Raw genomic sequence first — 22,089 nt, forward strand, 5'->3', positions numbered from 1 at the left:
ACAGAGAGAAAAAAAGGAGAGGAAGGAAGGACCACAAACCCTGGCATTAGATGTGGCTTTAGAAAAAGCTTTGAAACAACACAGCAATCTAGGGCTGGAAGGGATCTCGGAGGTTATCTAGTCTAACCCCCTGCTCCAGCAGGAGTTCCTTACAGAATCAAAGAATAGCAGGGTTAGAAGGGGACCTTGGAGGCCATCTAGTCCAACCCTCTGCTCCAGCAGGAAACCTTTTATCGTCTGGATTATTTTGGTGCCTCTAACAGAGAGGAAAATTGCCAGAAAGGAGAAGGAGTTTACTAGGACAAGGCTGCCATGCAGAGGACGGTCCTTGACTTATGACCACAATTGAGCCCAAAATTTTGGTTGCTAAGTAAGAGCATTGTTAAGTGAGTTTCACCACATTTTACTCAATCCATGACATCTCCTGGCTCTAACAGTCATGTGCAGGCTTTGGAAGAACATCTGAAGGCGTGTGTAATGTTCTAATGTACAGAAATTATAGTTAAATGTGTGGCAGAAAGTGGACTTTGGGGATGTTTTTCCAAATTCAGTAAGTGAGGTTGAATGTTTGTGTGTGTGTACATACACATACAGTATATATAATAGATAATATATCTCTTTGTGTGCCTAGACACACTCTATACTATGTAATATGTATGTACACATATGGCATATATACATAGAATTAAATAGTGTATTTTGGATGTTCAGTAGCAGTAAATAAATAAGACAGGGGAATTGTATGTCATTGAGGCCTTTGAGGTGAGGAGAGGCCAGGCAAGGCGCCTCTTGACACGAGTGACATCAAGCTGGCCATGGCCGTCACATGCCCACCCAGCCATGGCCACCCACCCACATGACCATGAAGCCACACCCACCAAGCCACGCCCACAGAACCGGTAGTAAAATTTGAATCCCACCACTGGCAGAAACAAAGTTTTCCCATTCAAAATGTTAGATTAAACCATTGCAGACAGATCCCCTCCCAAAGTCCAATTCATCATTGAGCCAATCCCGAGGTGTGAAGGTGTTTTGGGAAACTCAGGCTGAGGTGATAAATGCCGGTCTCCAAGGCAACACTGCTGCTCTTCTCCAGAGATGAGATAAGGCAGCTGGCTCAAGGCACATTTCTTTCCCGCCTCCCAAGGTCCCGAAAGTTACAGCAAGGAAAAGAAACAAATCCCATACAGAGACCCCCACCCAAGCTTCCTCCCCCCCACCAGAATGACAAAAATGTCCCTATAGGAATCTATGGGACCTGACAGAAAGTGAGGCCAGATCCGAAGAAAACCCACACAAATTGCTACACTGTTCCAAACCCTTAGCCCTCCCCCTTTTGACCAGTTCATCTGTGCCCAATAGGATGGTAGCTGAACGTTTTGAGAAGCATTTAACAATCCATTCCCAGGTCCTGAGCACTCCAAAGTCCTTAAAATTGAACCAGATGATACTGGTTCACAACTCTGCTTCCTATCCATGCTGGTCTCCCCCACCCTTTCCCACTTTACAACAGACCCCCTTTCCTCCCCATCCTCCTCTCTCTCAGGATTGTGGCATGCTGCAGCACAAGTGATGGGGAGGGCAACCTGATATGCTGCCCTCCTTCACAGGGACATTAGCCCTGGAAAGAGATAGAGATTAGTTAGTGTTCCATGGTTTATTGGTTATGGAATCTCTGGAGTAGTTTAGGTGCATGCACATGCCGCGCATCCACCCAATCGGTTTCAGAAGGGGGGAAATGTTTCCAGGCAAAGAGGTATTGGATTTTTTCCCTGTGCTTGCAAGGAGTCAAAACTGTCTTTAACTTCAAAATGCTGTTCCCCTTCGATCAGGGTGGGGGTTCCTGGCTCCGGCCGTAATGAACGAGTTAGTTCCAGCTTCAACAGCCTGCGATGAAATACTGGATGGATTTGTCTGAGATTTTTGGGAAGTCTTAGCTGTACTGTGACAGGGTTGATGATTTTACAAATGGGAAATGGGCCAATATATTTGGGCCCCAGTATTTTGGACTTCTGTCTAGATTGAAGTCATCTAGTGCTTTATGGATCACGGGCCAGGTGTGTTGTAGTTGGGTGATCAAGTCAGCCAATGAGAGTCTCTGGCGTGCTTTGGGGCAGTTCTGGCATGGCAATGAATTCTTCCCTTGTAGCAACCTTGCATAGGTTGGAGGGAAACTGTATGAAACCCAAAATGCCCTGCTGTTTTTGAAACATGGCTTTTCTCCAGGACTAAAGCTCATTAGCTCTTAGGAATGTAGTTTCCCTCCAACCTATGCAAAGCCCTCACATATTCATTTTTATGATTTTTAAACTAGTTGTCATCTTTTAGGGCTATTTTCAGTGTTTCAATTACTTTGTTAGGTGTGGTTTTTGGCTGCTTTGCTCGAGCTCTTATGATAACTGGAGCTGCTATTTGTTTTGAAGGGATAACTGGCTGGATGAGCTGCAGCTTAACACTATTGTATTGTGGCACTCAAGATAAAGCATCCGCTAAAAAATTACGACCCCCCCGTGATATAGCATAAGGCAGACATATCAAACATGCAGCCCATGGGCTGGATCCAGCCCGCGATAGGCTCCGAGTTGTCCTGTGGGGCTGTCCTGGTGAGGGACCGACCTGTGCTGCCCTGGCCCACCCTGGTCACACCGACTCAGTTAGCTGTGATGACCAGGCCATGCCCCCCACCGCGGGCAAACAAAATCCTGATGTGACCCGCAATGGGATTGAGTTTGACACCCCGGCATAAAATGAAGTTGAACCAGTTAAAGAACTGTGCCCAGTGGACCTGTTTGGGGGACAATTTCGTAGGGGTGTCCCAATTTTTATGGTCCATCCAAACTTCAAAGGGGATTTTGCTTCCTTCTAGGAAAAATTTATGTACCCAGGTCAGGAGTGTCCATTGTCCCATGTAAACTTCTTTTTCTCATACTGCCCATCACCACTCTGTTTCTGAGAGTTTCCTTGAAGTGTACACATGGGGTTGTAAAGCCCCCTGTTCATTTTCCTGTGGTAATACAGCCCCCCTGCTGTATCGCTGGCATCTGCTTGAATGACAAGAGGCATTTGGGTCTGGGTGCTTCAGCACCACTTTGGCAGTGAACAGCTGTCATAATTTCTCAAAAGCAGCCTGGCACACGCCATAGACCATTTTAAAGGTTGGCTGGGTTTAGGCTTACTCTCCCCTTTCATTTTTAACAAGTTTGTAATGGGGAGGGCTATTTTGGGAAAAGAAGGCATGAACTGGCAATAGAAGTTTGCAAACCCCAAGAAACGTTTAAGCTGCTTCCAGGTCTGGGATGGGAATAGGCAGCGTGGGATCAGCCAGGACCCCTTTTGGGGACTCCCCACAGTCTCGCCGCCTGAAGTTTAGAATCCGCTTCCTCCAATTCACATAAGGGTTCTACTTTAAAAGCCAAGCCATGCCTAGGATTAGTGGTCTCTCTATTGCCAGGGTCATGATAAAACATTAAGTCTCAGTGTGCCACATTCTCCACTGGTTCAGTGACAAATGTTGTAGGGGCTCCTCCTGCCATAGTTCCATCTAGTTGGCAGAAAGCTACAGGTATCTTACATTCTCTTACATCAGGTCTGCTTGATATGCCAGTTGCGCCCCTTTCTGGATCGGGACTCCTTGTGCACGGTCACTCATGCCCTCGTCACATCACGCCTGGACTACTGCAACGCTCTCTACATGGGGCTCCCCTTGAGGAGCACCCAGAGGCTCCAGAGCTGGTGCAGAATGCGGCCGTGCGGGTGATTATGGGAGCGACGTGGCGCTCCCATGTAACACCTCTCCTGCGCAAGCTGCATTGGCTCCCGGTGGTCTTCCGGGTGCGCTTTAAGGTGTTAGTTCTCATCTTTAAACCGCTCCATGGCTTAGGGCCAGGATATTTGCGAGACCGCCTGCTGCTACCGATAACCTCCCACCGGCCAATACGCTGTCACAGAGAGGGCCTCCTCAGGGTGCCATCGGTCAGGCAATGTCGGCTGGTGGCCCCCAGGGGGAGAGCCTTCTCTGTGGGGGCACCTGCCCTGTGGAATGAGCTACCTCCTGGAATACGACTGATCCCGGACCTCCGGACCTTCTGTAAAGCCCTGAAGACCTTTTTATTCCACCAAGCCAGCCTAGCCTAAATGGTTCTTAATTGGGATTTTAAATTTTATGGACTTGGGAGTTTTAAATTGGGAAGCTAATGATTTAATTCTTTTTAATTATCTTAACTTTTGTATTTGTATGTTTTTTAATTTTGGCTGTTCACCGCCCTGAGTCCCCTTTGGGAGAAGGGCGGTATACAAATTAAATAAATAAATAAATTCTCTAAGGCACAGTCCCACTTTTTCCCCACTCTAGGGCTGACCAGGCATCTGGTACAGCCGGAGTCCAAAAGAGCAGTCAAATCCTGTTTATTCTGCACGAAGGGCACCTCAAGTTCTATGGGGATGGTTATGGGGGAGCATCCTGAGTTACCAAGGGGTCTTCATTATTGTCAGTGTAGCTCAGAGTCAGGTTCCATGGGGCCTTGGTCAGAGCTCTGTTGACCAGGAATCTAATGTTTCTATTGAAAGTCTTGAGGGAGCATATGTGCCAATGTCCCCATTGCCCCTGCAGGCCTTCAAGGTCATGGAAAGTTCATCAGGAAACACCCAAAGTCCCTGAGATGACACACAATGTCTTTGGAGGATCTCCCAAGGGCAGTGGATGGCTATTTCTGTACTTATCTAAAATGTGCCAGCTTGTCTGGATGAAGTGTGCCAGTGCTTCTGGGTGGAGAAGTGGACAATGTAGCAAATATATAAATATAAGTTTCAAATGTGTTCAGGGTTCTCCCTTGCTAAGGTAGGCCCATCTTTATTCAGCTGAATAAACGTTTAAAGCTTATTGAGGTAAATGCCTGGACTCTGTCTTTCTTTATACCAAATCACAACTGAAAACAAAACAAAACAACTCCAGGCTCATCACCAGGGGAACTCAATGACCTCTGCTCTCTTTAATGCCATTTCGTGAGCCCTCGGGGAGCCCAGCTTTTTAGTTGGCACTGGGGTGTTCTTTGGGATCGAGTGGGGTGCGCGGCAATCTACAGCCTGATGGCCCGCCTTCCCACCCTTGAAACAGCCAGCAGTGGAGTGTCTTCGTGGTCTTCTCAACACCCCCGCCCCCGTTTCAGGCCACCTCTCCTCTCTGCCAGGAAAGGCGGGGAGAGTGGGCCAGGTCGATTACAGGGGTGGGGGCTTGAATTGCAGGTGTGAAGTTTCTGAAAGATGCCCTAATTAATTCATGAGTCATGAGCCAAACTTCAAAAGAAATACAGTCATTTATTAGGAGCACCATTTTGGCATTATTCGGATGCAGTTAGAACTAATCCCATGTAGATTTACGTTCCCCTATGACCCTGTCTCTCCCCTCTTCCCTGGCCATGTCATAAATCACATTCTCCAATTAACCACTTTGGCTGGCTGTGAAAATCAACACCCTCCTTCTGATTGCGGTAAGGAAGCATGTATGGAATGTAACTCCAGTTAGGGAAATCAATCAGCTCTATCAGTTCTCCCTCCCTCCCGCTCATGGCAACTTGAAAGCTTTGCAAGTTGGCATTCGGCTCCCCTCACTTCCCAAGGACGACCTGCACAAAGCAAAACAATTTGACTACAGATGTAGAGTTTAGGGACATGACCCCCCAACTGGCTTGTTTGGATTTTCTGCATGAAATTTGGCTATAAGGCGATCAGCCTGGATGTTTCGACTCTTTACCCAAGATGCCTCTGATAAGCGGTAGCCCTTCCACTTGATTAAATATTGGAGTTGTCTCCTGTGCCACCTTGAATTGAGGATTTGCTGCACCTCATAATGGGTCTGGCCCCCTATGACCACGGGGTCTGGGGGCTCATGGGGTAGTGGCCTCAGGGTCAATCTGACCATGGGTTTTAAGAGGCTACTATGGAATACCGGGTGTATCTTCCCTAGCAGTCGGGGCAACTTCAATTGCACCGTAACCGGGTTGATTATCTTTACTATGGGGAATGGTCCCATAAACTTTGGCCCCAATTTCTTGCTAGGGAGTTTTAACCTCAAATATTTTGTGGAGAGGTAAACTTTCTCCCCCAATTGAAATGGCCTTTGGGGAGCTCGGTGTTTGTCTGCCTGTTTCTTATAAGTTTGTGCTGCTTTAGTTAGCGCTTTCTTGACATTCTCCCAGATTGCTTTCAGTGTTGCCATCCAATTGGTCAAGCTGACTGAGGAGGGGAGCTCCCTTGGGTACTCAGGCATTGGGACAAAGTCCATGCCGCTCACTACCTTGAACGGGGTTAGCCCCATGCTACTGTGAACAGCATTATTATACGCAACCTCAGTGAAAGACAGGAGGTCCGCCCAATTGGACTGCTGATCGTTCACGTAGCATCTCAGGTACTGCTCTACCATGGCATTCAGTCTCTCTGCCCCCCCATTGGTGCTTGGATGAAAGGCTGAGCTAAGGCCCTGGGATGACCCAATGGACCATAGGAACTCCCTCCAGAACTTTGCTGTGAACTGGACTCCTCTGTCAGAGATAATTCTTCTTGTACTCCATGGAGGCAGTAGATGTGTTACAGGAACAGTTTGGCCAACTGGTGGGCTGAGGGTAATCTGCTGCAGGGTATGAAGTGTGCCTGTTTGGAAAATAAATCTATTACAGTCCAGATCACTGTGTTTTCCCCACTTTTTGGCAACTCCACTATAAAGTTCATTGCAATCTCCTCCTATGGTCTTGTAGGCTCTGCTACTGATTGTAGCAGTCTGGGAGGTTTTCCTGGTTGCTTCTTCATCATGGCGCAGATGGTGCAACTTTTCACATAACTGTCCACGTCTTTCTTTGTGCTGGGCCACCAGAACTGCCTTCGTGCTAAGTGTAAAGTCTTTAGGAATCTGAAGTGCCTGCCGGTTTAGCATCGTGGCTCCTCTGGACGATCAGGGTGCGTAAGGATTCCGGGATATAGAGCTTTTTCCCCTTCCATGTGAGGTTATCCCTTTTTGTCAGGATGTGTTGATTGTCTCAGAACCAGGGGTCTGCCAGCAATTCAGTTTTGAGTTTTGCCGTTAGCTCACTTGTTGGTTGGTTGTGCCGGTCGTGGCGTTGTCGTCTGGTGGTTACTTGGCCCACTATTTGGGTAAGGGGAACGATGGCGTCCACTACCTGCTCCCGCTCACATTTGTACTGGGGCATGCGGGAGAGGGCATTGGCTAGAAAGTTCCTCCCCCCTGGAACGTGCTTTAGCACGAAGTTTAAGTAGTTGAAGTATTGAGCCCAACGGACTTGTTTGGGCGATAGTTTTCGCGGGGTCCTCAGGGCCTTCAGGTTTTTGTGGTCAGTCCAGACTTCGAACGGTTTCTGGCCCCCTTCCAGCAGGTATAGCCAGGTTAGCAGTGCCCATCTCACTGCGAATGCCTCCTTTTCCCATGCTGCCCATCGTCTCCCGCTTGCGGGAGGTGTAGGCACAGGATTGTAGATTTCCTTGACTATTTCTTTGAAATAGCACTGCTCCAACTGCCACGTCGCTGGCATCTGCTTGGATGACGAAGGGTTGTTCGGGTTCAGGATGCTTCAACACCGGTTCCTTCGCAAACATTTCTTTTAGTGTTTCAAATGCCTCTTGGCAGGTTAGGTCCCACTGCAGAGGTTGTCGCGGGTGGGGTTTTGTTCCTGGGCTCCCTGTCTTTAGGAGGTCCGTCATGGGTTTAGCAATCTTCGCAAAGGAGGGGATGAATTGCCTGTAGAAGTTCATGAACCCTAGGAAGCTTTGTAGCTGTCTACGGGTGCGAGGGGGTTGCCAGCCTAGGACTGCTTGCATTTTGGTTGGATCCATCTCTATTCCCTCATTTGACACTTGATAACCCAGGTAATCTAGCCGTGCATGGTGTAACTCGCATTTTGACAGTTTGACATACAGGTTGGCTGCCAGAAGTTTTTCCAGTACCTGGCGGACAAGGGGTATGTGGTCGTCCATGGTCTCAGTGTAAATGAGGATATCATTTAGGTAGACGAGAACCCCCTTGTAGAGGTGCTCATGCAGCACCTCATTTATTAATTGCATGAACACCGCTGGGGCTCCCTGCAGTCCGAAAGGCATCACCTTGAATTGGAAGCTCCCTAGGGGCAGTTGAACGCTGTTTTCCACTTGTCTCCCTCCCTGATGCGTACTCGGTAGTATGCTTCTCTGAGGTCTAGTTTGATGAAGACTTTTCCTTTGGCCAGGTGAGATAGCATGTCCTTCATGAGGGGGAGGGGATATAGGTTGTGTACACACACTGCATTAATGTCTCGAAAGTCGGCACACAATCTCATAGTCCCATCTTTTTTTTCTTTGAAGAGGACTGGTGCTGTGACCCGTGGTTTGGCTGGCTCGATGAACCCCCTTTCTAGTTTTTGTCTATGTAGTTGCGCATTTCTTGCATTTCCCAAAGTGTCATGGCATACAGTTTGGACTTGGGTAGTTTTGCCCCAGGGATGATTTCGATGGCACAATCTGCCTCGCGGTGGGGAGGCAGGACGTTGCACTCGGCCTCGCTGAATACTTCTGCAAGGTCCTGATATTCCCTCGGGATCTGTTTGGTCTCTGGGGTTTTGTCAGATGTGGCTGCCAGTTCTGGTGTGCTCTTTTGGAGGGTTCCCTGCATGGGCAGTATTTCTGCTCGCTGGTGTGGGAGGGGTAGGGGCCCCCTTGCTATTCTCAGTCTGCGGGTACCCTCTTGCCACCAGATGGTTGGTCCACACTTGTCTAGCCAGGAGAGTCCCAGTATGACTGGATCTGTCATTTTGGGGGCTATTACGAATCGAATTACTTCCCAGTGATCCGTTAGCTCTAGCCTCACTGGTTCGGTCAGGTGAGTGGCATAGGCTCCCCCCATTAGGGACCCATCAACCTGTTTGAACCGGATTGGGTGGGTCAGTCTTTTTGCTCTAATCCCCAGTTTCAGGACTGTGGTTAGGTTGATCAAGCATCTAGTGCAGCCTGAGTCTATCAGGGCTTGAAAGGCCCCCTGGGTCCCCGTTTTTGGGGCTGTGAGGCATATTGGGAAAACGAAAGGGTGGACTGGTCCCCTCACCATTGGGTCATTTTCGCCCTCGTCCTCGCTATTAGAGGATTCTGGCAACTGGTCATAGTTGCCTGGTGTTCCCCCCCCCTTCAGCTGGGTGGGAAGGGACCTCTTCAGCCTGGAGGGACCTCCAGGATGTGTTGGTGGCTCGTTTGGGGCCTTGTTCCAGCTGTGCCCTGGGTGGTGGCTCTGGCCTAGGCCTCGGGGCTGGGGTCGTGCATGCAGATGCCATGTGGCCCCTCCCCCGACATCTGTAGCACTTCAGCAGGCTTTGAGGAAGGGCTGGTTTTGGGGTCTGCCGTGGTGCTGTGGTTCCCCATTGGCTGGGCGGTTTCAGGTCGGGTTGCCCCCACTCTTTCGTGTTTGGTCGCTCTCTCATGTTGTTGGCATGCAATCCACTGTCAACTTTTATTGCTACTCGGAACCACTCAGAGAGCTGGTTTGGGATGTCTAAGTAAGCGGTTACCTGGCCAATTTGATTGTTCAGGCTTGTTCTGAAAAAGTGCACTAGCAACTGCTCTGGCAAAGGGGATAGCCTCCCAATGACTCTCCTAAATTCGTGGATGTGCTCTTTAATGGGACGGCCCCTCTGCTTTAGATAGTTGAGCTCATCCTCTGCATACAGGTCTTCTTCTGCCTCCTCGAATCTGGCCTCTAGCAGTCATAGGAAGTCATCTACATCTTGCAGTTGGGGGGCTCTCCTCTTGTGGAGGGCTGCTAGCCATTCCCTTGCTTCCCCCTCTAGCCCCTCTGCGATGGTATTCACCATGGCTCTGGGGGTTGAGTAGAGGTGTCCATAACATTCTAGGTGGATCTCAGCTGATTCAAGGAATAGGGCTAGCTGGTCTGAGTCCCCATCAAAGTTCCTCTGAACTTAGATCTAGAAAAAGTACCTCGGGGTACATTGTATACCTAAATAGTAGCCCCGTGTATTGGTACTCTGGGAAGCAGAAGTTAATTGCAACTTCCACAGCGGAAGCTGAGTATGTAAGTTTGTCCAAAGCTTCCAAAAACCTAGTTTGGTTTGACGATCTTTTGGTAAGCTTATGGAGGCAGCCCATGCAACCTATAAAAGTCTATGAGGATAACATGGCTGCCATTAACATATCGGAAGCCGATGCTGTAGGCCAGAGATCGCGCCATATTGATATACAAAACAAACATGTGAGGCAATTGGTGAAAACAGGTTTCATTAAGACTGTGTATTGTGAAACCAAGGAACAGGTAGCGGACGTGTTTACCAAACCGCTGCCCCGTGACCAACACCTCTATCTTCTGGGGAAAATGTCGATGGCTATGTGAATGTACTTACCATTGATGTATATATGTACCCAATGTAGAATGTATGTTTGTTAACCAGTCAAATAGCCGCAGAGAAGGGGATTGTCACGAGTGTTTCCAGGATTGCTGTGGCTATCTGCCTACTCACAAACAGTATGGTTTTAATCAAGCCATCTGCTGTTGGCAATTACCTGCAAGCCTTCCCCGCCCTAGTTAATTGCAGGTTAACTCCCTATATAAGCAAGGACCTTTTGCTTGCTACCCGGGCCTAGTCTGATCTAGGCCTAAATGCACAGCTCCTGCAGGAAGCTTGTTACAACGCCGCAGATGGGAGAAGAATGCAGATAAGGACTCCAGACGCCGCTACAGAGAGACTCCCACGGATGCTTGCCTTTTGCTGTTTTGTAGCACGCAAGCTATCATCGGGACTGCTGTTGCTGGACCTTCTTCCTCCCACAAGCTTCAAGCAATGTTTGCTTTTTGAACTGTTTTTACTTCAGGTGACTTTCAGCTGTGAAGCTCGTGCTGCTCCCACTATGATGGCCTTGATGATGTATCGACGCCGAAGCTGCTTACCTTCATGCTAGCTTTATTCTTTTGTGAACTGTTTTCGGTATTGTGGAGAGGGATCTAGGGAGATAGCCTTGTTTCACATACCCAGATAAGACTTTGTTTTTAATGTGTTTTCTTAAAGACATAGTGCTTTTTAAATGTTTTAAAGTAAATTATATTTTTACACAAGACGCCTCTGTCAGAATCATTTCAGTCTCAGTGTGTTTACTCATGAGCTGGTTCACGGTCCGGGGTACCCCTCAACCCCATTTCGTCACAAGTTGGTAGCAGAGGAGAAAAGATCTAGTCTGATCTAGGCCTAAATGCACAGCTCCTGCAGGAAGCTTGTTGCAACGCCGCAGATGGGAGAAGAATGCAGATAAGGACTCCAGACGCCGCTACGGAGAGACTCCCACGGATGCTTGCCTTTTGCTGTTTTGTAGCACGCAAGCTATCATCGGGACTGCTGTTGCTGGATCTTCTTCCTCCCACAAGCTTCAAGCAATGTTTGCTTTTTGAACTGTTTTTACTTCAGGTGACTTTCAGCTGTGAAGCTCGTGCTGCTCCCACCATGATGGCCAGTTCATTCAGCACTGCTCCTCTCTCCTCCTGTTGGCCTCTGTATGCTTGTATTTGATGTAGCTGGCCCTCTTCCTCAGCTCTCGTTTGGAGGGAGAGAAGGATTTGTCTGCCCTGGGCAGCCTGCCTGCCGCATGGAAAAGACACTGGTTGCAGCCTCCTTCTGATGGGTGGAGAAGGGGGGCTGTGCTCCTGTTTGCTTCTCCTCACTTCAAAGGGATCCACTGCTCCTCCCCTCTCCTTTGGCCCGCATGACGGCCCCTCATCGGGAAGGGTGGCCTGGTCTTTTGAACTCCCCAGAGGCTTTGGGAGCCTGGCTTGTTTCCAGTCCAACCTCCATTCCACTCTTCCCAGCTCGCTCAGGGTCTTCCCCTTTTCCCAGGTATTGGGGTGGGGCAACTCGACCTCAGCTGCTTTAGGGATTAACTCCCACCAATACTCATCTTTTCTTGCTTCCGCCCCTGGAGCAGGCATCTCAGCTTTGATGTCTCAGGGAGGCTGCACTCTGGCTGCAATTAGGCTCTCTTCAGATAGCCCGTCTTCGGCCATGGTTGCCTGATTTTCCCTCCCAGCACCCCAGACACCCCACTTTGCTGTGGCGCTGTCTAGTGCCAGCTTTACCACTTCACTTTGGCCCTTTGGTTGCTATGTCAGCCCCATATTGCTGCATGTAAGTCCAGATGTGGGTGATGAAAAATGCCAGGTCCCCCAGGTCTCAGTTGAATTTCACCCCCAGGGTTGAGGTTCAGCCGTTCCGCCATGTGGGTTGACTGGGCCCCACTGGCAGGGGGGCTGTGGCCGCTGGAGCACCTGATTGGTGCTTCAAACCAGGAACTTTGGTTTGGGTTCCTGGAGGGGGCCCCTGTCACAGCAGCAGCCGCCATTGCTCTATCCCGCTTGATCTCTCTGCACTGGAGCAGCCTGCAGGCCCATGCGGGCCAGGGCTTCTTGTGCTTGCAGATTGTCCATGGCTCCCCTCAATACTTCCATGGCTTGCTTGATCAGTGTGCCATCATGGTCTGAGTTGCTGGGGCCTGGTTCTACTTTGAGCTCCATGCCCAATTCTCTTTTGTGGGTTCCTCTGCCTCCCCGAGTGATGGTTACTCTTGAGAATCCTTAATCCCATTCTTTTTTTCAGATGATGCCCATTGATCACCTGGATCTTGGTTGTTCATCTCTAACTTCTACCTCTCCTGCCCACTCCAGGGGGGATCTGCCTGGCCATGGTTCTGGCAGCTACCTCTCCCTGGATGTCAGCCTCCTCATGGTGAGACATTGGTTGTGCGGTTCCCATGGTAGCTTGGTGACTCAGAGGTGACTGGTTTTGCAGATCTGGCCTAATGTCAGCCCTGCCCAGCTGGCTCTCTAGGAAAGAAAGACCCTTGACTCTCATCAAAATATTACAAGGCTCTTTTACTAGAGACAACTGGATGCAGTGAAAGCAAGCCCAGATCTGATGTAAACCCACACACATTGCTACATTGTTTCAAACCCTTAGCCCTCCCCCCTTTGACAAGTTTGTGAGTGCCCAATAGGATGGTAGCTGGATGTTTTGAGAACAGGACACTTTGAGAAGCAGTTAACGCTCCATTCCCAGGTCCTGGACACCCTTAAGTCCTTGAAGTGAACAAGATAGGACTGATTCACACCTCTGTTTCCTGTCCATGCTTGTTTCCCTCCATCTCTCCTCTTTTACAACAGGCTCCCTTTACTCCCCACCCCTCTCCCTCTCAGGATTGTAGTAGGATGCAGCACAAGCAATGGTGAGGGCAACCTGACAATCACCTTTATTTTCTATTTATCTATTTGTGGCACCATCGAATAGCAATTACACACAAACATACACATAGAGTCCTTGACCTACAACCACAATTGAGCCCAAAATTTATCCTGCTAAACAGGGCAGTTGTTAAATGAGGTGTGCCACATTTTATGACCTTTTTTGCCATACATGTTCAGTGAATCACTGCAGTCATTAAGCGAATCTGGTTTCTCCCATTGACTTTGCTGTTTGGAAGCCAGTGAAGGTTACAAATGGTGATCACCTGACCCTGAGACAGTGCAACTGTCATAAATATATGCCAATTGCCAAGCACCTGAATTCTGATCATATGACTGTGGAGATCCTGCAATGGTCATAAGCGTGAAAAACGATCATACTTTTTCAATACTATTGTAACATCAATTATTAAACAAATGGTTTTAAATTGAGGACTACCTGTATGTGTATGTATGTAAGTACTGTGTGTGTATGTATGTGTGTATGAATGAAAGAAAATACAGTACACTCAAGTTGTGAATGAGTTTTAACAATTGTTGGGAATGATGTTAAGTAGCCCTAAGAGAAATCCCTGAAAAACTTACAGAACACATATTATAGGGAACAGCAGCAATCTCAGTTTTATGGGTAAGTCACCACTGCTCTATGATACAGTTTCCCATCTCAGAAAGTTGGTCCACAATGACAGCATTGGGAAAAATACTACAGGTTCTCAGGAAATGCAGGGCGGTCCACAAATCTGTAAGACATTCTAACATAATGACTCAGTTTCTCTCCCAAAATGAAATTGGAAGTAAAATAACATTCATTGACGTTAATGGAACATATTTTTAGCAGTTCTAGTTTTTAATCAATGTTTTTATATTTTTTATTATAATCATATACAAAAACTAATTCATATACTGCATGACAAAATAAAAATAAAAAGATTCCAATATACTGAAAACATTATTTTATATAACCCATCTACCTATAGACCATAATATTGTATTATACTTGGAATATTTAGGATATTTTCCCCTCTTTTGGATGAACATATAAGACGTTCAACAAAGTTCTTAGGCACAAACAGTAATATGTGCAGTTTAAATGCATAAGCAAGACACAGGGCAGGGATAAGAACCTTAAATTACCAACATTAAATTTAGGCGATGTAAGCAACAGAAGCAGACACAGAGGCTGCTGTTGTCTGAGGAACAACCACTTGTTACACATGTTGCAATTTTAGAGTAAGAATACTTTCCAAAAGAAATCTAACAACACTTCATGTTCCTCTTTTAAAACATTTCCTCTTTTAGGAACAGCCTAACATTATGTTGAATTTGTTTTGAATCTTGTAAATTATTAAATTAATACTGGTATGTGGATACACAAATTTGCCAGGCTTGCACATTGTACTGACTAAACTACAGAATTAAAATCCATGATTGGCTGAAGAAGTCATAAAGGAGGGGTTTACCCAACACAGTAAGCTAAAATGAAAGAACAAATGCCCTAATAGGTCATTCCTTTCCCTTGAAAGAGTTCAAGTTCTTGAGATCATTTTTCAAGTATTTTTCTGCATTTGGAACATGCTGCTATGCTATGAAGCTGGCCTACTTAAAATAGAAACCTCTGCTGGATCTTTATTTTCTCTATTGGCTTAAACACTCCTTTTTTTCCAGCTGGCTTGGCCCCTTTAATGATGACCAATAGTTTTCAGTGTTCCTGATACCGGGGAATACATACATACCGGGGAATACATACAAAACTGATAACTGTATGGTTTTTAATGGCCAACCATCACTTTGATGGGCTATGAAGGCGCAGGAGCTGATCTAAAACAATAGGCAATTGATTTAGAGCTGCAAGCAGATTTATCAGTGTTCTCTAGAAACATCTTCTTGAACTACTCTGCACACCTACTCCAAACAGCCAGATTCCTTAGCCACATGCTGATTCCTAAATTTAGAAGGATTTATCCTTGTCTGGATTCAATGCCTTCCCAACAGCTACTGAAAAGAGACACCCAAAGATCCCTTTTAAAACATGTATTATTGCCACTACAGACGCTCACCAGAAGTTTCTTTCATAACATATCTTGAATCAGAACAGTCAAGCAAGTCAGAACAGACTTGCTTTATCTTAAATTGTTATTATCAGATAAATCTGATTTTACTTCCTCAACCACACCCTCTATTAATTTGTGTTAATTAATTCAATTATTAACTAAAAGAAATCATATTGGTTTCTTTCAATTAAAAATTAAACCAGTATATATGGTTTAATACACTGTATGAATAATTTACTAGATATTTCAACTCCTTAATATGTTATAATTTCCTTGGTCAGGGTGTGACATTGTCCAGATGACAGGTTGTATCAGTCGGATCTGACGCTGGCTGAGTCATAATTTTTGACCACACCCCTTGCTCCTCCCTTTCAGGCTCAGTTTCGACTCAGTTGGCCTGAGAGAAACATCTCCTGCAGATTTGGCTCTACAACCCAGGTCTGTTCGATATCATAGTATTTGTAAGCTTTTTTGTCCACTTATTTTTCTCTATCTTTAAATTTGTTTTTTTTTACTTTAAATTTTTCTAAGGTACCGGTCTACCAGGCTATTTATTTCTTGTAGCCTGCCGGTCTTTGCATTACTGGAGCGACCTGGTCTCCCAGGCTTGCTTCACTCCTGGCAGCGGCTATTTTGGAAGCCCCATTTTAAAGGGAAATTTTTCTTTTTCTTCCCTTTTTGTTTTGGTGGGGTTTTTTCAACACTATTCCACCAACGATTACAAGAGGGCTCAGATCACTATACCACCAACAATTTAAAGTGATTTCCTGGTGTTAACCCAGGATCACTAAATACAGCTCCCAGCACCGCCGATCAGCTGTAGGGCGGCTCTTTGAAGCGCCGCGGCATTTTTAAACACAGTTTTGCCGCTTTGCCACCAATGAGGCTGCAGCAGAGGCTTGGAAGCAATTTTCCTTCCCCTCTTATCACCAACAAGATTTAAGGAGAGTGGCAAGTTTCTTCCTTGCCCTCTCCCTGTGGCATTTCCAGCCAGCGGTTTTTGGGATTGTGGCTGTAGAGGCGCTGAAGAGGTCCGTTTCTAGGATTTCCTAGACAGTCACCTCTGGAGCAGAGTTGATCCTGCTCACGTGTGACCTGGCAGCCATTGCGCTTAATGCCAGAGTCGTCGCCATCTTGTTATCAATCCACGTGGCGAAAGTGAAACTAAATCTTCTCCAGTCGACATCTTGGTCACAGTAAGTATACCAAAGATGGCGGATCGTTCTTCCCAAGGGGAGGGTAATACTATGTCCACAGGAAAGAAATCAACTTCCAAAGCAAGCACCTTTCCAAAGCAGAGGAAAAGGATTTAGCAAGGAGGCATAAAACCTTAGAGAAACAAATTAGTGAGGTTTCTGCAACTGTGCCCAGTAAGGAGGCTTCTCTTCCCCCATCTACCCCTCCTCTTCCCATTTCGGCCATTAGCCAGGCTTGGTCATCAGAGGGAGAGGGAACTGTTCTTCAACAAGAACAAAGCACCTTACAAAACCTTTTTGCAAGCCAATTAATAACTCCTGCAACTCCTGAATTTGGTGGGCATGTGGCAGCAGTTGCCTCTACAAGGGAATCCCCCATGACTGTGCAAACTCCTGAAGATCCTTTTAAAAATATGCCAGAAGGATTGAGGATTCTGATTGATCAAGCCATTGCTTCTCGAGTGGCAGCTACCATTCATGGTCACCACTCTGGCTCTGTTATTTCAGAGCGATCTGCTCAAATTAGAGATTCCCCTGCAGTCAGCCTTACTGGCTCTCATTCTCCTGCAGCCTCCAGAGCTAGTGAAGCCTTTGTGTTTGAGGAAAAGTGTCATTCTAATCTATCTGATGATGAAGGGGTAATTCAAGATCAACCTGCCTTTACAGGTTTATTTCCCCCTAATAAATTCAAGTCTTTATTGCATAAGGCTCACTTAATGGCCGTCTTAAAGGAAGATGAATATCCTAAAGAGATGCAGGAAGCCCAGCAGGGTGGATTACAGGGACTTTTTTCTGACACCCCCCCCCCGAGCAGTGTTATGTTCCAACTCCACAGCTGTTCATAGACGTGGTAAAGAAACAATGGGCTGGGCCTGCAACCATGGCCTCTGCACATGGTTCAGATAAGAAATATTATGCAGTTGCTCCAAAGTTTGCTCAACTCTTACAAGTTCCCCCAGTGGATAGCCCTGTAGCAGCCCTTTCCTCTTCATCTTCATATGTGGCAGGGGATAACTCTGAAGGTCTACGGCCCGAGGACAAAAAATTGGAATTTATTTTTAAAAAGAACCATCAGGCTGCAGCATGGGCAATTCAATCAGCTTCATCAGCCTCATTTTTTAACAGAACTACCATCCTTTGGCTTCAACAGCTACAGGCAAGGGTGCCCCCCAGTGAGGTTCGCCTCCATCAGGATATTAATAAAATCATTGCTGCCACTCAATTTTCAGCTGATGCAACCTTGAATTCGGCCAAATTTGCATCCAGAGCCTTAGCCTCTACAATTTCTGCTCGCAGAATGCTCTGGCTTTGCCAATGGCCTACTGATCTTAAGGCCAATTGGTGCTTAGCTGCAGCTCCATATTCTGCAGATAAATTATTTGGGAAGTCGCTTGACCCTCTTCTTTTTTTTTTTTATTGCAAAAGTTTTACAATTACATTTTCACCCCATTTTCCCCCCCCATCCCAGCCCCCACACCCCACCCTAACCCCCCCTAACCCTCCCCCCTGACTTCCACAAGTCCACAACCCCATCAAAATCCCCTTTTTATAAAACTTGAACCCCTCAGACCCCCTTAAAAATTTTTTTATCTTCACAGTTTTCATACATTTCTATTTTTATATAATACTTTCAATGAAAAACTATTTGGTACTTTCTAACTTGATATTTGTTCTGCACATAATCTATCCATTTTTTCCATTCCCATTCATAAGTCTCTTGTGAGCGATCTTTTAAATATGCTGAAATCTTCGCCATCTCGGCAAAACTGGCCATCTTCAAAGTCCATTCTTCGATAGTGGGTAAAGCTTCATTTTTCCAATATTTACCTATCAATAATCTCGTTGCAGTTATCATGTACAATATCAACTTAATTTCATCCTGTGTAAAACCCTTTACTATACCCAATAAAAACAATTGTGGAGAAAATGGAATTTTTTTCTTCAAAATATTCTGCATAACCCACCATATTTTTATCCAAAAAGCCTTAACTTTCTTACAATTCCACCAAACATGATAATATGTAGCATCTAAACAATCACATCTCCAGCATTTTGGCTGAACATTAGGATACATACAGGATAATTTCTTGGGATCTAAATGCCATCTGTAAAACATCTTATAAAAATTTTCCCTCAAATTCTGCGATTGCGTAAATTTAACATTCTGAACCCATATTTTCTCCCATGTTTCCAACATTACTGGTTCTGCAAAATTCTGTGCCCATTTAATCATGCAATCTTTAACCAATTCAGTTTCTGAGTCCCTTTCTAACAAAACATTATATAGCCTTTTGATATGCATTGGACCTTTCTCTTTTATATGTCTAACCAACTCTTCCTCATGCAACATAATACCAGTTTTTTGGTCCTCTTTCCATCTCAGTTGAAGTTGATTGTATTGTAACCAAGTTAAATTAATCCCTTCGCCCAACAGTGTCTCTAATGTCTTCAGTTGCCATCTGCCCACATCTGTAAAAAGAACCTCTTTATATAAAAACCCCCCGAGTGACATTATATTTGTATTCCAAATAATATGACCAAGATCCAGCCACAACGGTATTTTATAATCCCATTTGATTCGGTGCTTCTTCCATACTCTCATCAGAGAATCTCTAAGTATATGACTTTTAAATACTTTATCCACTTTGTTTTCATAAAACAAGTAAGCGTGCCAACCAAATTCGAGATCAAAACTTTCTATATTCAATATTCCAGTCTTTTTCCTTCCAAACCAATCGCTTGCTTGAGTCAAAGCTGCTGCTTCATAATATAACTGTAGGTTTGGAAGTTTGAGACCTCCCCTTTCCGGAACATCTTGCATAATTTTCAATTTAATTCTCGGTTTTTTCTCGTTCCAGACAAACTTATTCACTCCAGTTTGCCACTCTTTCAGTTGTTTATCACTTTTAAGCACCGGAATCATTTGGAACAAAAAAAGAAATCTTGGCAAAATGTTCATCTTCACTGCTGCTATTCTTTCAAGTAAAGAAAGCTGCAGTTTTTTCCATGTCTCCATATCTTTTTGTACCTCTCGCCACAACACCTCATAATTATTTTGAATCAGTTTCATGTTAGATTCTGCAACCTGAACTCCTAGGTATTTAACCTTTGAAACAATCTCAAAACCTGCCCCCTTTTCAAGTTCATGTTTTCAATCTTGTGTCATATTTTTGACTATCAGTTTAGTTTTTTTCTGGTTCAGTCTAAATCCTGATACTATACCATAATCTTTTATAATGTCTTTCATCAGGATTATTGATTCCACCGGCTGCGTTAGGGTAACAACCAGATCATCTGCAAATGCCCTTATTCTGTAATCTTCTTGCCTTATCACTATACCTTTCAAGCTGGTCGAATCCCTTATTGTGTTCAACAAGACTTCTAATGTTAAAATAAATAACAAAGGGGATAACGGACAACCTTGTCTTGTACCTTTTTCAATTTTAAAGTCTGTTGTCAAACTTCCATTAATGATAATCTGTGCCTTTTGCTCTTGGTAAATTGCTGAAACCGCCAGTATAAATTGATCCCCAAAATCCATTTTTTCCAAAGTCTTTAATAGAAAATTCCAATCCACTCTATCAAAGGCTTTCTCCGCATCCAAAAAAGCCAGCACTGCAGGGATCTGTTTATTCTTCTCAAGATATTCCAATAAATCTATCACTTGCCTTTCATTGTCCTTCATGTATCTACCCTCTATAAATCCCGCTTGGTCATCATGAATCACCTCTTTAATTACTGGCATCAACCTGTTGGCTAATACTTTTGCATAAATTTTGTAGTCATTATTCAGAAGAGATATTGGCCTATAATTTTCCGGTTTTTTAGGACCTGCTTGCTCTTTTGGTATCAAAGAGATATAAGCTGTTTTCCATGATGGGGGTATTTTACCCCCTCGTTGTATATTACAAAATAAGTCTCTAAGTTGTTCCACCATTTCTGCTTGTAAAGTTTTATAATACACTGCAGTCAAGCCATCTGTTCCCGGAACTTTGGCAGTTTTCAGTTGTTTTATTGCTGCAATTATCTCCTCAGCTGTTATAGGATGATTCAGTCTTTCCTTTTGTTGATTAGTAACTTTTGTAATTCTTTTATTTTCTAAATATTTTTCTATAAGTCCATTCTGTATGTCTTCTTTAGCATATAATTTAGTATAGTAATCTACAAAAACTTCTTTAATTAATTTTTGTTGATAAATTTCTGTCCCTCCAATATCAATACAATCAATGGTCCGCATACTCTGCTTCTTCCTTAAAGTATAAGCCAGCCATCTGCCCGGTTTATTGGCATTACAAAATGTATTATGCTTTGCATATTGTAAATTTGTTGCAACTTGGTCCGCCATAAGCATTTGAAATTGGTCTTTCAAAAGTTTTATAGCACTATGTGTTCTTTCAACTGTTGGATTTTTAATAAGTAGCTGTTCTTTTTTCTTTATTTCTACTTCAATTTCAGCTCTTTTCTTTTGTCTATTCAGTTTATATTTAGAGTTCATATGAATGAGTACCCCTCTCATATATGCTTTACTCGCGTCCCACACAATTTCAATAGGGGTACCCTTGTTCAAATTAATATCAAAAAATTCTTTCATCTGCTTCTTGAGTTCAATTATATTTTTTTCATATCTAAACAGATTTTCATTTAGTCTCCATGATCTTCTCTCAATTTTTGCAGTCTCGATTTCTATCCATACTGGACTGTGATCAGATAAAGTTCTTGGAAAGATTTTAGTTCTTTTTGTTTTAACAAGTAAATCATTTGATACTAAAATAAAATCAATCCTTGAAAAAGATCTGTGTCTATCAGAAAAAAAAGTATAATCCAAGTCTTTTAAGTTATGTATTCTCCAAACATCCTTTAGTTCCAAATCTTCTTTCATTTCAAAAAAAGTTTGTGGTAGTCTAATCTTTGACTTCACCAGACTTTTTTTGTCTAATTTGGAGTCAATTACTCCATTCCAATCTCCCATAATCAAAATTGATCTATAGTCCCATTGCAATATTTTAGTATGCATTTTTAGTATAAAATTTTATAAAAATGATCCTGCTGTTGGTTAGGAGCATAAATCCCAATCACAAGAATTTGGCCATATGCAGTACACAGTTCAATTGCTACAAACCTACCACCTTCATCTGCCTCTATAATTTTAGCTGACAATCTTTTATTTATATAAATAACCACTCCATTCTTTTTTTCCAAATTTGAGGCTATAAAATGTATTCCTAACTTTGAGTTTATCAAATATTTTTGATCTTGCGTTCTAATATGAGTTTCTTATAAACAAATTATATCATTATTAAATTGTTGTAAATATGTAAATATTTTCTTCCTTTTCTGTGGTGAGTTCAGTCCATTCACGTTCCAAGACAAAAACTTAACCATCATGCATACCTTTTTGAAGCAACGAGCAAGATTGCCGGATGTCTTCCGAGGCCACCGACTTTGCTCTCCCCATGGCTTCCCTTTGTTCTGTAGTACTCTTAGTTCCTTTTTTATATTGTTGTGCCATAGCTCTTTCTTGCAATTGTTTTTCTTTAAGTTGTTTTGAAACTGCACGAGTTATTCGCTGGTCTTTAGCTTC

The 22,089-nt window shown here is 44.5% G+C and overlaps 1 protein-coding gene across 1 annotated transcript in view; it reads right to left on the reverse strand.

Annotated features, from left to right (window-relative positions):
* The window catches only part of TMEM168 (transmembrane protein 168), a 104,644-nt gene that overhangs the window by 21,200 nt on the left and 61,355 nt on the right, over positions 1-22,089 (reverse strand). The window lies entirely within an intron of this gene.

This window comes from Pantherophis guttatus, chromosome 7 (genome assembly GCF_059756535.1).
Source record: "Pantherophis guttatus breed Tessera chromosome 7, ASM5975653v1, whole genome shotgun sequence".
NCBI lineage: Eukaryota > Metazoa > Chordata > Lepidosauria > Squamata > Colubridae > Pantherophis > Pantherophis guttatus.